General features: G+C 47.7%; 1 protein-coding gene across 2 annotated transcripts in view; it reads right to left on the bottom strand.

Annotated features, from left to right (window-relative positions):
* The window catches only part of SERTAD2 (SERTA domain containing 2), an 84,921-nt gene extending 79,264 nt beyond the window's left edge, over positions 1-5,657 (bottom strand). For both annotated transcript variants that reach the window (XM_051614928.1, XM_051614929.1), the window contains exon 1: positions 5,172-5,657. The gene's annotated coding sequence lies outside the window, so the exon portion shown is untranslated. The remainder of the gene's footprint in view (positions 1-5,171) is intronic.
* Between the last annotated feature and the right edge of the window lie 10,121 nt (positions 5,658-15,778).

Genomic DNA, 15,778 nt, shown 5'->3' with positions numbered 1-15,778 from the left:
TGTAGCGTTGCCTGGGGTTGTTGTAGCCCAAGTGCAGGACCCGGCACTTGGCCTTGTTGAAGCCCAGACCATTAACATTAGCCCAATGATCTAATCTACCCAAGTCTCTCTGTAGAGCTTCCCTATCCTCATGCAGATCAACACTCCTGCCTAGCTTGGTGTCATCTGCAAACTTACTGATAATACACTCTATGTCCTTATCGAGATCATCAATAAAGATGTTAAACAGAAACAGTCCCAACACTGAGCCCTGAGGAACACCACTTGTCACTGGCCACCAGCTGGACTTGACTCCATTGACACCACTCTTTGGGCCTGACTGTCCAGCCAGTGCTTGATCCAGCAGATGATGTGCTCATCCAGGCCATGAGCAGCCAGGTTTTTCATGAGAGTTCTATGGGGAATCATGTAAAATGCTTTTTGGAGGTCCAGACAGACAATATCCACAGCCTCTCCCTCATCCAATAGTCAGGTCATCAGGTTATAAAAGGAGATCAGGTTCATCAGGCAGCACCTGCCTTTCATAAACCCATGCTGACTGGGCCTGATCCCCTGGTTATCCTCTAGATGTCTTCTAATAACACTCAAGATGATCTGCTCCATGACCTTCCCTGGTACCGAGGTCAGACTGACAGGTCTGTAGTTTCCTGGATCCTCCTTTCTGCCTTTCTTATAGATGGGTGTTACATTTGCTACCCTCCAGACCATTGGGACCTCCCCAGTTAGCCAGGACTTCAGGTAAATAATGGAGAGTGGCCTGGCCATCACGTCTGCCAACTCTTTCAGCACTCTTGGATGCAGCCCATCCGGTCCCATAGACTTGTGTGTGTCTAAGTGGTGCAGTAGGTCTCTGACCACTTCCTCATTAATTGAGATGACCTCATTCTGCATCTCCTCCCTGTCTCCTAGCTCATGTATCCATGGAACAGCTAGTTCCACTGCTAAAGACTGAGGCAAAGTAGGTGTTGAGCAGCTCAGCCTTTTCCTCATCCTTTGTTACTAAGATTCCCTCTGCATCCAATAAACGATGGAGATTTTCCCTAATCCTCCTTTAGCTGTCAATGAATTTATAGAAACATTTTTTATTATCCCTAACAGCTGTAGCTAGTTTCAGCTCTAGCTGTGCTTTGGCTTTCCTAATTTTCACCCTTCATAGGTTCACTTCAACTTCATAGACTTCATGAGTGACCCGTCCCCTCTTCCAAAGGTTAGAGACTCTCTTTTGTTCTTCAGGTCCAGCCAAAGGTCCCTATTTAGCCAGGCTGGTCTCCTACCCAGCTTACTGGTTTTTTGGCACACAGGGACAGCCTGCTCCTGTGCCTTTAAAATTTCTTTCTTGAAGTATGTCCAGCCTTCCGGGACTCCTTTATCCTTCAGGGCAGCCTCCCAAGGGACTTTGTCAATCAGTCTTCGGAGCAAGTCAAAGTATGCCCTCCAGAAGTCTAAGGTGGCAGTTTTACTAACCCCTCTCCTTGTTTCTCCAAGGATCGGATCAAAAACTCAATCATCTCATGATCACTGTCCCCTAGATGGCTTCCAACTTTTATTTCCCCCACAAGATCTTCCCTGTTCACCAGAAGCAGGTCCAGGAGGGCACCCTCCCTGGTCGTCTCACTTATCAGCTGTGTGAGGAAGTTATCTTCCACACATTCCAGGAACCTCTTAGAATGTTCTCTCTCTGCTGTGTTGTATTCCCAGCAGATGTCTGGGAGGTTAAAGTCCCCCACAGGAACAACAGCAAGTGACTGGGAGATTTCTCCCAACTGCTTATAGAAAGCTTATATATTTTCAGATTTGATATTGTGACAACAAACTCTCATTTAAACTCTTCTCTCCATCCCTACTTTTTTTTTATTCCTAAGAGTACACAACAATGCAACATATAAGTATTGCAACAATTACAATTTCTAGGGAGAGATTCTACAGTCCTTCTCAGCTCAAAGTGTTTCAAGGGGGTTATTCAGAATCAGACATAGAGACTTTTGTGAATGTTACTATAATTAACATTATTAAAAAAAACAGTAAAATGTTACCATTGCTGTAGGGAATATTTTTAAAGTTAATGTATATTTCAAAGATATTTTAATAAGCTTTTCTTTAAAAGGCCTACCAAACTTGGAACACCTTCTAAACCAAACTATAGGAAGGTATTCCCTTTGAGTCTAAAACCCAAAATGTCCTAAATAATTAATGAAGAAAACTCTGCCATTTTTCTCCATTTCTCAGAAGAAATTCAGCAGTCCACAAGCAAGCAGACAGCTCCAGTATATTTCAGTGAGAGTTTTGCTCAATTAGGAACTGCAGAATTTGGCCCAATTAATCTAGTACCATCTATCTGGAAGGAATGTGGTGGAACTCCGCGATGCAAACACCCTCCCTGAATGGCTGTACCTAGTCTGCTTTCTTGCTCCCCCCTGTTCACCCTGCCCTGATGTTTCAGATCCAACCACATTGTATTCATCGTCTCCATCAAGATTCAATGTGCCTTTTGAGCTAAAACAGCTTAATTTTGCTGTGGTTTCCCATGCATCTATTAATTTGGAACTGGTTAATCTATTTTCTCTGGGAATGGTGAAATGTGCGGATATTTGTTCAACAAACAAGTTGAGAGTATCAATACAGAGTTGGAGAGCATCTAAAACAATCTAGTTTGCATAATTAATGTTAATTACAATAACATCTCAATCAGTGACACAAAAGCTTAGCAATGAACACAGTCATACAAGGAAGTGAAAACATGAAACAAACATGAAATCATTGTGTCTTGTTCTGAAAGAGTATCAAGCAAACTTTCAAGAGATTTATAAATAAGAACATGAAGGCAGAAGACAGTTGTGCTGTGTGTGTTAGATATGTTTTCTTTACAGGCTGCTTAGTACAGAGCTTTCTTCTGAGATTGTAACAAGACAGCAGATCTCAGCTGTGGACACACCAGATAATATTATCTTTCTACAACATCACATCCAAACCATTATCAACTTCTTTAAAGAAAAACAACTGAGGGCCTGATCCTGTTGCCCGTGATTTCAATACCAAACATTTAAACAATGCAACCTGAATGTTTGGGGGGTGGTTCTGGAGAAGGAAGGGAAGAAAAAAAAAACAACAAACAACCAACCCCCAACTTGAACACAGCACGTAGGTATGGATTCCCTCAGGCATAGAGGAATTTCAAGACAAGATAATGAATTCTTCAGTCTTTTTCCTACTTTCCATAGCAACAAGGCAAAGCTAAACACAAAAAACTTACCTGCCTGCTTCACTGGTAGCACAGAAGTATTAAGGGGTTTTTTAGGTACGGTCACTTGACAGAGCAGCTTTACATTTAATCCTCAGAAGTCTTCGTCATGGCCCAATAAAAAAGAGTTATCCAATATATACTTATTTCAAGGGAAGGGAAAAAAAAAAAGAATAATGAAGAAAAATAAGCCCCAGTCCACCTCACCCAGCTTGGTACTGTAGTACACAAGTAGTCATACAAGCATGGCAGGGAGTGCTTGCGCAGTAAAGTACCACTCAGTGTGAGTCAGGGTGGCGTAACTGGGCCTGATGAGAGGAGGAATCAGAGCCTCTCACGTCACTTCCAAAGGGGCCTTTCTGAAAACATGGGCTTCTTGATCACTTTTCACACGAATGCAAATCCGCTCCCTAACAGTTAATGAAGTTCCGCTGCTGCTAAATGAGTACCAGAGGAGAGGCAGACCCACTTCATACTGATTTAAGAGACCACAGCTGAAGGACACCCCACCAAGGCAAAAATCACAGGCGCTTAGGAAGTTTCTGGGTTGTGCTGGGCAAGTTACTCCTTGGGATAAGGGCTGATTTTTCTATTTGTTACCAACCTCAGGGCTGACTTTTTTGTTGTTGCCCCTCCCTCTCTTTAAAACAGAAGCAAGACAAGATTTGTTAAAGACTTCATTTCCTCCAGAAGTTTAATTATTTTAAGCAGACTTAAGACTGCATTTAAGGAGTAACTCACCGAAGCCATACTTCACTACCTCTTATTTACAAGAATGCTTGCCTCAAAAAAAAAAGAAACTTCACATGGAGGATTCTCAGAATGATGCTGGCCTTTCCTCTTTATGAAAGTTCAGTAGATTCATTTTTCAGATGCCTGAGAAAGATGATTTTTGGAGTCCTACAAGGTTTGGTAAACCTTCGATTCAGCAATTAAGTTTCCATATGATATGAATTAAAAAGACTGAGCAGTTAACGTTAATAACTAAACCCAGCAAAGTACTAAAGCTTCAGATGTCCTGCATGTGGAAATGCTGCTGTGCTTGCTAGGGGGGTTTTCCAGGTACCTGATTTATTTTATCTACCCTGAATGTACAGCACATGAGAACATACACCATATTCACATTTCTAAAAATACATTAAGGAGGGGGAAAAAAAAAAAAAAAATCAATAGCAACGAAACGGAGACATAACCATTTTACACCGAGTGCTCCCAGGATCATTCCAAGCCACCCAAACCTCCCCCACCCCCCCCACTGCGGCTTCACCCTACGATACACCCATTTTCCTGCCATGCCAAGTCGAGCTCAGGTAATACCGAAACATCCAGGCACGACAGGGCGGGGAGAAGGATGGTGCACCTGGAAACGAAATTTCAAGACCCGTGGGTTTCCCTGGTTTTCCAAGGAGAGCGGCTGGAGCCCGGTCCGGAGGGGTCTGGCCCGCCGCTCCACCCTGGCCGGCTGCCGGGAGCCCCCTGCCCCTGGACACCAGCCGCGGTCTCAACGGGGGGCGGGGGAGGGAGGGGGCGGAATAAAACACAATAAAATAATAAAATAAAATAAATAAAAAATCACGACCAAATGTGTCATCGGCAGCATGACACGCATTTGCAGCTGGCAACGACGCCGGGTTTTTGGGGGGTTGGTTGCTGGCGTGGGGTTTGGTGTTGTGTTTTTTTTTTTAGTGTTATTTTATTTTCTATCCCCCCCCAGCCCCCCCCAGGAAGGCACCTCCCGGCCGGCGCTGCCCGCGAGGGGAATGCCCCCAACTTTCCAACAGTTGGCAGCCAGCGGAGAACACCGGACAACCGGGGGCTGCCTCTGCCCGACCCCCCACCCCCTTCCCAAACACCCCCCGCCCCCCTTCCCCAACCCTCCATCCCCGGGGAAAGCCAAGAGGAGCGAGCCCGGGAGGGCTGTGCCGGCACTCACCCGCTCCGGGGGGCTCCGCGGCGAGGGAGGAGGCGCTGAAGGGGCTACACGGGGAGACGGGGGGGGGGGGGGGGTCCACGGCAAGAGGGGACGTGGCGGTGGCGACAAACACACACACACACACTCACACACAGACAGACAGAGACAGACACACACGGAGGGGTGAGGAGTTTAAACAGGAGGTGGGGATGCAGAAGGAGCGTGCGGCGGGGGCGCCGGGCTGCGCGGCGGAGGCGGCGGCCAAGCGCTGAGGCGAGCGCGCTCTATCCCATGCCGCTGCGGTGGCCCCGGGCGGCGGCGGCAGCCGAGCTGGGGGGGAAGTTGGGGCCGTCGCCGGCGGGGAGGAGGTGACAGCGTGACAAGTACGGCCCGCCAGCCATGTACCGAGGGAGGAGAAGGAGGAGGAGGCGGGGGAGGCGGCCGCCCGCGCACAGGGGGCCGGGGCAGCCCAGGCAGCGCCGCCCGCCCGCACACGGCATTTACCGGCGCTGCCGGGCCGCGCCGTGACTCACACCCGGGAGTTTAGTCACAGGGCGGGACCGCGCAGGGAAGGGATGTGGTGGGGGGGGGGATGGGGGGGGGAGGGGGAGGAGGGGGCAGCTCGCCCCGCCCCCCGGGCGCCCCGCCAGCCAATGGGGTACCGCGGCGCGGCCGATTGGCGTGGCAGCCGGCCAATGAGCGGCGCAGGTTTGCCGCCGGCGCCGGAGCGGCCCCTTCGGCCCCAATGAGTCTTCTGAGGACACCGCCGCGAAGTGCCGGGGAGGGCTGGGGGGGGGGGGGAGCCCCGCGGGGGCGGGCGCTGCGCCCGGGGCGGCCGCCGCAGCCAACCCCTGCTGGGGAGCGGGCTTGATGGGCGGCCCGGCCCGGCCCAATCGCGCGGGGACGGGGGGAGAAACAGCGCCTTCTCCCGCCCCCTCCCCGGGAGGGGGTCACGCAGCGAGCGGGGGGGCGGGGGCGGGAGCGTGACTGGAGCCGGCGGGCGGCCCGGCCCGGCCCGGCCCCGAGGGCGCCGGGCGGGGGCAGCGAGCTGGCTCCGGTGTGACGGCGCGGGCGGGGGTTACCTCAGCGAGGGAGGCGGGAGGAGCGGGCCCGGCGCCTCCGAGACCCCGGGGAGGGGCAGGACTCGCCCCCGGGGCTGCTTGCGGAGCGGGGCCGGCGGCCGGGGGGGGGGAGGGGGTCCGGGGCGGAGCGGGGCTGGCCCCGGGCAGCGCGGCGCGGCCAAGGTCGTTTCCCGGGGGAGGAAGGAGACGGGAGCTGCTCCAGGGGAAGCCGGGGCGGCCCCGCTTGGCAGCGGGCGGGGAGGGTTGGCCGGGCGGGAGGTGAGAAAAGCCCGAGGGTTGGACTCGATGGTCCTTCGGAGAGGTCCCTTGCAGCCCCCAGGGTTCCGTGAGGCGGGGGGTGAGTGCGTCCCGCTCGGCTGTGAAAGGCTGGGCTTCCCTCCGGGACCCCGGGGTGGGAAGCGGGAAGCTGGGGGTTGCGTGTGCTTGGCAGGTGTCACGGCTCAGTGTCTGAATATGTTCGCCTCCCTCCTCCATCTTTCCCTTTTTTTTTTTTTTTTTTTTTTTCTCTCTCCTTTTTCCCCTGACAGATTTTTAGGGAACAAAGCACACCTCGGGTTCTGATGCGATGTCAGAATTTGACCAGATGAGCGAAAAAATAAACGTGGTAGCATTGACAGCTGTGTTACGAAGTGGAGTTCACCTGGTACTGCTGGGGGGAATCGACAGGAGCAGTATCGGTGATGTGAAAAAGCAACACTGTTTCCACAAATGATTAATCTTGGATGAATTTATTTTGGGTAGAGTGAAGAAGTAATGCCCGCTAGGAGCTTCCAACAAATACTGGAGCCTTACCAAAACTTTAGTCCGGGCAGAAGAAGTCAGATACTCAAATTGTGTTTCATCTCTGCATACAAACTCTTAAACTAACACCTGAGGTTTTTTGCAGTAACAGCATAAAATGCTGGATAGACTTCTGTAAGATAGTGAGATAGCTCTATCAGAATAAGGGGACTGCATTGCCATTTTCCCAGTCTGCAAAAACACAGTTGTGTGTGCTTTTAAAATTTGTTTCCTGGACAGCGTGCTATAAATACAGATATTTTTTTTTTCTTATTTTGGCATCCACAGTCATTGAAGAGTTGAAAAACTTTAGCCTGTGATAATTTTTTTTTTTTCACTTTAGAAATAGTGGGACTAATTACAGTTTTTTTTCCTGCTTGCTTTTGTCAAGATCCAAGGAGCCGGAGTAGAGATGTCACAGTTCCTCATTTGAAGCAGGAATGTTAAATCACACACCAAAAAATGGCCTTCTGAGTTGTCTCTTAGCATCTATGGCATCATCCTGCCAGCTGTCCTCTAGTCCTTAGTGTGTTGCAAGACATGCAGGATGAACAGGACTCAAATTGCTCTGAGAGGTAGAGGAAAAGGAGACCAGTAAGGCCATCGTGTCAGGAAAAAGAAGAAGTGGTGTCATACAGATGTAGTAGGGTTTGAGTGGCATTTTTCTTTCATCAAAGAAGGAGCAGAAAGTGGGGTCCTGTGTCTTCCTGTGCATTTAGCGCTAGCACACAGTAAATTTTAGGAAACTAATGTTAAAATTTTGCCCCCAAATACTATGAAGCATACCTGGCTTAATGCCTTTGGGGTTTCTTTCAGCACCCACTTCATCATGCTGAGAGCCCCAGGAGTTTCCTGGGGAGTGCCACTGTTCTGCTCATCAGCTGCATGAAGCAAGAAGTTATCCTCATATTTTAACTGGTAGCAAAAGCAGAGAATTTAAGATCTGTAGTAGTATTTTTTCCCTGCTATGGTAACAGGTTAAAATACTTGCAGGGTTTTACAACCTTAAGCAATGTTCATGCGCTCATTCATGCTCCGTGACTTCCAAATGCTGCACAAAAAGAGGGCTTTGCATCACATCCTCTCCAATTTGGCAAATAAAATAATAAAATTAATAATATTTACTATCCAGTAATACATATATACACACTATATATATATATGTGTGTGTGTGTGTATATATGTATATATATATGTGTGTATATATATATATACACACACCTCTCCAGAGAACTGAAAGGGGTGCAATATCAGGGTAGATTGTCTTTTTGTAGTCGTGTCTTTCTTCAACAGCAATATTCTAACGGAATTGAGGCAGAAAGTGTGCTGATGAGTTCGGGCACGATTGCTTCTGGAGGGTGAAAGTCTGTGAGCAATCATCCATCCTGCTGTGCTGCTACAACCTGCAGCCGAGGTGCACTCCCAGAGACAGCCGCCGAGGCAGCGTTCCCTACCCTTGCGGGGCTGCAGCTTTCCCAATATACAGCAGTTTTTCTTCAGGGCCAGAGCTGGCGAGGAAGCAATTTTACATGAAGAGCTCGGCTTTCACTTTAAAAAAAAATCAATTTCACAGTTGCAGAGAAGAAGTTGGGAAACGCAGCCTGCTGATGAAGGTGGTTTCAGTTTGAGGTGGTTTATTTTGGGTTTGGCGAGTTCGGTTGTTTGGGAGTGTGTTGGCTTCAGCTGAACTGAGCTGAGCTACTCTCCAGTTAGACTGGGTTTAGAAGTTAACAAACTATTTACAGTTAAACTAGTGCCACTTAGACAAGGCTTGGCTCATAAACTCGGTAGCTCGCCCTCTGTAATTTGCGCGTGGTGCAAAACTCCGGAGGAAGGTTTGCACGCCTTGGGTTTGGCTCTGGCTTTACCTGGAGGTTTCCACAGCTGCTGCTACAGAAGTTGCTAGAGAGAAAGAGACAAACCGCAAAACTTGAAGTAAAAGGAACTTGGTCAACCAGGTCTGCTCGAGGTGCATAGTGTGCCTGTGTCCAGGGTAGGTCCCCAAAATCTTGGTGCAGCTCTCCCACTCTAGTGAATGGGGTTAATTTCCCTGAAGCCCATGAATTTGAGGTTTCAAAGCCCAAATCCAATCAGGGTCTGGCTAGAGGGGCCTGATCCCTATCCACTTGCATCCATGCACATCTCAAGCAGGCAGGAATCTTTGATCCCTGTGCAGGTGCCCTGGTGACATAAACTTCGCTTTCAGCTCCACCTCCCAGGGAGTGTCAGAAGGTGTATATTGTGTTCAAAGGAACACTTGCTAAAAATGTTTGTTCTTTTGAGCATAATTGAGATTAATTGGTGGAGGGTTTCATGCAAAGACTGGCTTTTTTAGCGCATGATAGCTGTTTACAAAATGAGGTTGTTTACTTAGTTGTTGACCTCGGGGAATACCTTTAAAAATCTGCAAATGTTCACTTATATGTGAATAAAAGCAGTGAATTTCCTTCAGTTGTGTTTGCTTTTTGAAAACATTCCAGTCAATTAGATTAGCAGCCAGAAATGTTTATGGAAAGAATTTTAAGCCCATTTTAGAGGATATTCATGGAAAGCAAAATTTTATCTCAAAAACACAGTCATCTTACAGGGTATTTGTTTATGTCCATTGACTCAGGGACTACAAATCTGTGTTATGTGTCTGATTTGTTCAGGCCATGTAGCTCTCCTGTTTATCCTGTCTTGCCTCTTTTCTGCCATGCCTCTTCCTGTTCCTTTGCTGTGCCAGGGCTGGAAAACGTAACATTTTACTTGTTCGCTTCACACCTTCTGCATTTCCCCCTGAACAGAGGGCTCCTTTCTTGAGCAGCAGTGAAAGTAAATCTCTATCACAAAGCAAACTTGGGGCCCTGGAATATAAAACCGCTCCCTGCAATATTTAAATTCCTTTGAAAACCATCCTCTGCCATATGTCTATAAACACTGTCCAGCTGCAATGAGCTTATAGATTCTTGGAGACCATCTGAATTTAGCAAATATACTGTGTGCCGAGATGCAGTCAGTCACTTTTTTAACCATTTCACTTAGATCTTCAGATGCTATTAATTCTTTCTCCGTTGGTGATGCTTACGTCCAACTGGAAACAAAGGTACACCAGTGTAATATACTTGCTTTTCTTAAATGACGTTCATCTTTCTAAATAGTCACGTGAAAATTACCAGGTTTATTGCAGGACATATAGTGCAATTGTGCAGTTTAAAAGACTGAGATTTAAGTTTAATGTTATTACTACCATCACATAATCAGGCTAATGTGTATGGTCCAGCAGTCTAACATCACGTTCCCGTTCCCTTTGCTTAGCAAAGAAACCCTAGAGAAGATCCAGAGCTCTTGTTGCAAGAAAACAGACCCTCCTTTACCTAAAGGAAAAAAAGAAAACCCTAATGTTTTTTCTCCCCTAAGCATGATGTTTACACACGTGTTTGTAAGCTGCTCCTACACCTTTACTGCTTCTGTTGGTTAATGCTTTCGGCCCTCTGGTGTCAAACACCCAACTTTTAATGTAATTTTAAAACTCAGATTACTTCATTAATAGCTTGTAAGCACTTCTGCTCAAGCAGCTTTATTGCCTGGTTTACAAACATTTCTGATCTAATACATGAATGTATAATGTGCTGAGCTGCTTGCATTATTCCACTGCCAGAGACCATGTGATACTTATTATATTAAACTACAATACTGAACACTCTTCAGTCCAAAGTCCAAACCATAGTTTAAAAATGTTCTTCTATTTTTTTCCCCCCCACCATACATTTATCATAGCAGGTAGCAGCAAAATCCCACAGCCAAGTGTGCTGGAAGCATGAAGATTACCTGCAGCACCATAGTATTGCCAGCCATCATCTGACTGCAGCCTGTTCAGGGCAGAGCCCGTATGGTTTTCTCTGCTTAGGAATGGAGTGGCAGAACTGGAACACTGACAAAAATACCATAAATAACAGCAACAAAACAAGCACAATTCCTTTCTCAAATGCTGAACATGAAGTGCTGGTAGCAGGGATGCTTTCGTGTGGTCCGTAAGAGCAAGATTTCGTTGTAGGAGGTATCCAGTGAGAGAATTTCAAACATTAAAGCTCCAGAAAACCAAGTTGTCTGTGAACAAACATGCTGAGTTTAAGCAAAAATTGCATCCGATGAGGTGGTGGTCCAGCTCAGTCTAGTTGCAAGTCCCTCGAAATCAGGATTTTCTCACAGGAGACCTACATTTTATGATGAGCACAACCACCAGGACATGTTGGTCCTGGCAGAAAGTGGGGTATAAATGAAAGGAACCATTTCAGGCACATGGCAATCTGGCAAAGTGCTTTTATGTTCTAATTATGCTGCAGAAAGGTCAAGGCTGGATCCACGCTGGTGGTGGGATGCCCTGGTTTGAGGCAAGTGGCATCCAGTAAGTTCCTCAAGGTTGACATCTGTAATCCGTAGCCCATGGGCATGAACTTCCATACCAGCCCTGAGAGACTGCTATGATAGATGGAAATCTGCAATCATGAACTTAATTAACTTAATGAACTTTTATGTAGAAAGATGGACTAATGATCTTTGTATGTATGTATTTCAGGAACACAAAGCCATAGTGACCTGGACATGATGCAAATGGTATAGAATAAGGGGTGGAATGTCCTGGTTTGAGCCAGGACAGAAACAATTTTCTTTTTAGTGATTTTACTTTTCAGTTAGGTCTCCTCTAAGAGACCACACTTTCTGCAATTAACAGCATGTTTTTCAGTCAGTGTCTCCTTCTAGGACTGATAGCACTTGGTGTTTATAGTTCCTGCTGGAGAATGGTATGCAGAACCAAGGCCACTGCTTGGTTCTGCTAAATTTCTTATAAGCTGGAAACAAAAGGGCAGAAAAGAGCTCACTCCCGTGACCCTCCTGTGGGGAGGAGCAGACCAGACAGGTGACCCAAAATTCACAAAATGAAGTATTCCATCCCATGCACGTCATACTCAATATGAATCTGAGGGGTCACAAGGGTCGAGCTCCCTTTGTCCATGGCCAGTGTCCTAGGAGGACTCTGTCTTTTCTTCTTCCTTTGATCCCAACTCATGCATTCCTGAATCCAGTTCCTGTCTGATGCTCAGTCCATGAGTCGAGCCTGGGACTTTCCCAGGGCCTGCCCTGCAGCCTCAGTGGTGATGTGAGCATTATTGTGGGAGTGAGCATGATATTTGCTTTGTATATATTTGTATATATTTCATTATTTTCTTTTTCACAGTTACTGTTTCAATAAAGCTGTTTAGTGTCCAGCCCGTAAGTCCCTCTCCCTTATTCTCTTTCCTTTCCCTTTCTGGGAAGGGAGAGGGGTTGATAGAGAGCATCTGTCATTAGTTTAATTGCTGGCCCAGCATTAAACCTTGACAAGAGATAATTTGCTTTTATGGTTCATCAATGTGCCTCTCCAAAACTGAAGAACCAAAAATTGGAGAATAAACCAAAATATTCCTGTGTAGCCTGTTAGTTTTGATTAACTTTCAAAACAGCCTTCCAGAGGCATCCTGAAATATTACTGGCTTATCCCACATTTCCAGGGTGACCATGCAGTTCTCAAGGCATGGCTGGATCATCTCCAAGTGGAGAAGGATACACAACCCAAGTGTCCTGGCTGTCGGTTGTGGCACAGCATTTGGTGAGCTGAGGGAAATGCCTATGTACAGGAGGGAATCCAAGGGGAATCCGTATGTGCTGATTCACCTCTGAAAAGGGGTCTGTAGGCTTTAATCTCTGCAGAGGAGTGGTGTGAGGAGAGAGAACAATGGGTTACATGGCTTTTCAGTATCACAGCGTGCACCCTCCAGCATGATCATATGAGAAGGGATGCTTTCCCTGTGCCAGGACACTTCCCATCCCCTTTCCATCAATCAGTTTTTAACCAGTGGCAGCCTGCTTACATTAGCAGGGACAGAAAACAAAATTTTTGTCAGACCTCTAAAGGAGCTGCATAGTAGCAATAAGAATTTTCTTTCTCTTACCCAATTTTCAGACCCAGGCACGCACAGCCCATAAAACCAGGTCATGATGCTGCTCCCAGTAAGATGTCTTTACCATGAGCCTTGTGGCTCTTGGTTTAAAAACACAATCAGAAGGTTGAGAAGGGATGAGCTGGTCAAGAGAAGGTGATGTGCTCTTGTTTTAAGGCCAAATGCTAAGCATCATCGTCAAATTCAAATATAGAGCCTGAATTATATATATCCTTTTTCAATAAGCTATTTTGTAAAAATAAAAATAATTATTTAAAAAAAGCAGAATACATTAGCTTTGGGACTAGCTGTTTGCAATTGGGCATGTAGTTCCTCTCCCAGGCCCTCAGAAAGACCCAGGCCTCAAATTCCCCAGGGGATATGGTCGGGCGTGGTGCTGAACATCCCTCCTCAGCAGCAGGAGACAGCCCTGGAGCTTGCAAGTGAGACTAGATAAGCATGGAGCAGGGTGCCATACAGAAACATAGATGTGAAGTGATTTCCTTAAGGATAAGACTCATCTCCCCTGAGAAGACACCACCACCCCTTGATTGCTTTATCTCAGCAGTGCTGATGGAGCTGCAAGGAACGGAGTCTGTCGGGTAGGGCAATGGTTAATTCGATGGGAAAGCAGAAGGAATATTTCTTGCTACAGAATTAATTCCCACAGTTGTCCTCTCCTACCTTTGTTGTAAACCTGAGGGCCTGCATGGAGGTGGGAGTGTTTCTATTAGAAACGCTTCTGACAATAAATATTGTGAAAAATCAGCATTGTTTTTGTTAAAAAAAAAAGAATGGATGTGCACCTCCAGTGACCTCTATTTTTCACTTCACTGAAGTGATTATAAATGGCTTTACTTCTCCACTGATGCCTTCGCTGTGGACACTATTACTTGTTTTTACCTCACTGGCTATCTCCCAGTGTACTGAAATTTTTACTCACGTTTTAAATGCCACATTTGCCCTGAGCTGGGGCGGGCTGTGCTCCTGCAACGCTCGTTCCAAGCTCATGGCTATGGTTATCCACACTGAAGTAGCACCCAGGATCAGCGCAGGGATACCACTCCCATCCGTGTCACAGCTTGGTCCTCATCGACTCACTCACCAGCGTGGAAATGGGCAGGGGCTGGAGACATGTGTGGGGGTGATGAGGCTGCTGGACCAGTGGGTCTGTCCTTCAGAGAGTGAGTGTGGGAGCTGGAGCCTGGCCCTGCTGTGGTCAGGAGGGCACTGGAAGACATTGTAGGGCGAAATAAGAGTCAGAGCACAGCCTGGGGATTGGGAAAAGACACACAGGGAAGTGCTTGGCAGGAACAGGGGAAATTTGCCAAGCTCAATAGAGAGGACTCCCTCTCTCTGGACTTCATCCAGCCCTGCTGAGGAGTAGCCAAGCCAATGCCAGGAACTGGGAAGTGGAACTGCACGAAGACAGAGTGGGAAAGGAAAAAAAAACAACAAAAAACCCCCAACCCACAAAGCAAAAAGAGAAAGAAATCCAAGCTGAAAAGCTGCGAGGAAAGAACACCAGAGCAAAAAGCTGGTGTGCTGAAAATGACCTGCTAGGTGATTTCGATAGTGGAGGGGCCGAAACTTTGCAGGGCTCGGGAATGTCGTGTTTGGAGCCGCCGGTTTATTTACAGCGTTTCTTCTGCTCCCCCCTCCTGCGCTGAGCTAAAGCCAGTGAGCGAGAGAAGGAGGGAGGGAGGGAGAAAACGAGAGGCCAAGAGCCTTCTGCGGTCGGCGGGGGCCTATAAATAGCTGGTGAAGTCTTGTAATACCAACAGGGTGCGTCACGATGTCCCTCCCCTGCTCCGCTCGGCAGCAGCAGGAGCGGGAGCTGCAGCAGCACCCGGAGCAGCTGGGCTTGGAGGGATGGAGCTGGGAAAGGGGGCCGGGAGCTGCCGGGGGGGTGCACGCTGCCTGCTGCAGGGGGCTCGGGGAGAGAGGGCGGGGGGAAATGAGCCACGCATCCCTACGAGCCGCCTTGCAGGGGCATTGTGAAGGGTCTTGCAACTCTGGCCCGGACCGCACTGGGGAGATGCCTGTTCCCCGGAATAAACCGGCATCCAAGGCCGGTCTTGGGTTTGGGGGTTTTTTTTTTGGGGGGGTTCTGAAGTTCTGCCGTGCCATTCGATCCCCCACCTCGCTTTCCTCACCCCATAGTAAAGGTCTGAGGAGGAAGAAGAGGTAAGTTTTGGCAGGATGGGCAGGCTGGTTCAGTGCCACCAGCCTTCTGCACGCCTTTAAATGTTGCCCTCAAAGGTGACTCGAGGCAGACATCTGAGAGGTGCTGCAGGGGATTTCTAGCCCAAAATTTACCTCCTTGTCACCACCACCCCACACCACTGGTTATAACCCTCTTGTAAAGAAGGCTGCTGCTCCTGCCTGGCCTTTTTAAACCACTGCCATCTAATCCAGATTTCAGGGCTGGGGTGTTAGAGGAGCTGGTGCCTTCTTTTTCTGAGCTCCCACTGCCAGCTGCATAGCAGCAAGCTATGGCAAAGCACTTCTTGCCAGTAACCTCTATCTAAGACTGCATAAAATACTTGCATAAATATGGGCAGGGCTTTTTATACTAATTAAAATGAAACTCAAGTCACTTTCCCTTGTTTTGCAACACTGCTATATATTTTTTGAGCATCCTGACTTGCTTTATTTCAGTCACTTCTCCAACTGCTTTGTAGTCCTTCACTGCTCCTGGGAAGGTTTTGCAAACTCAGATGCAAATTGATGTATATTTCCAGGAATGCAGTTAATGGATATCTCCTTATCTGCCATCAGTTTCAGTGACTTCTGATGTCACTGA

The sequence above is a fragment of the Apus apus genome, chromosome 3 (assembly GCF_020740795.1).
Source record: "Apus apus isolate bApuApu2 chromosome 3, bApuApu2.pri.cur, whole genome shotgun sequence".
In the NCBI taxonomy this organism is placed as follows: Eukaryota; Metazoa; Chordata; class Aves; order Apodiformes; family Apodidae; genus Apus; species Apus apus.
Note: the sequence above shows the minus strand (reverse complement) of the source record. Positions and strands in the feature narration are given on the sequence as shown.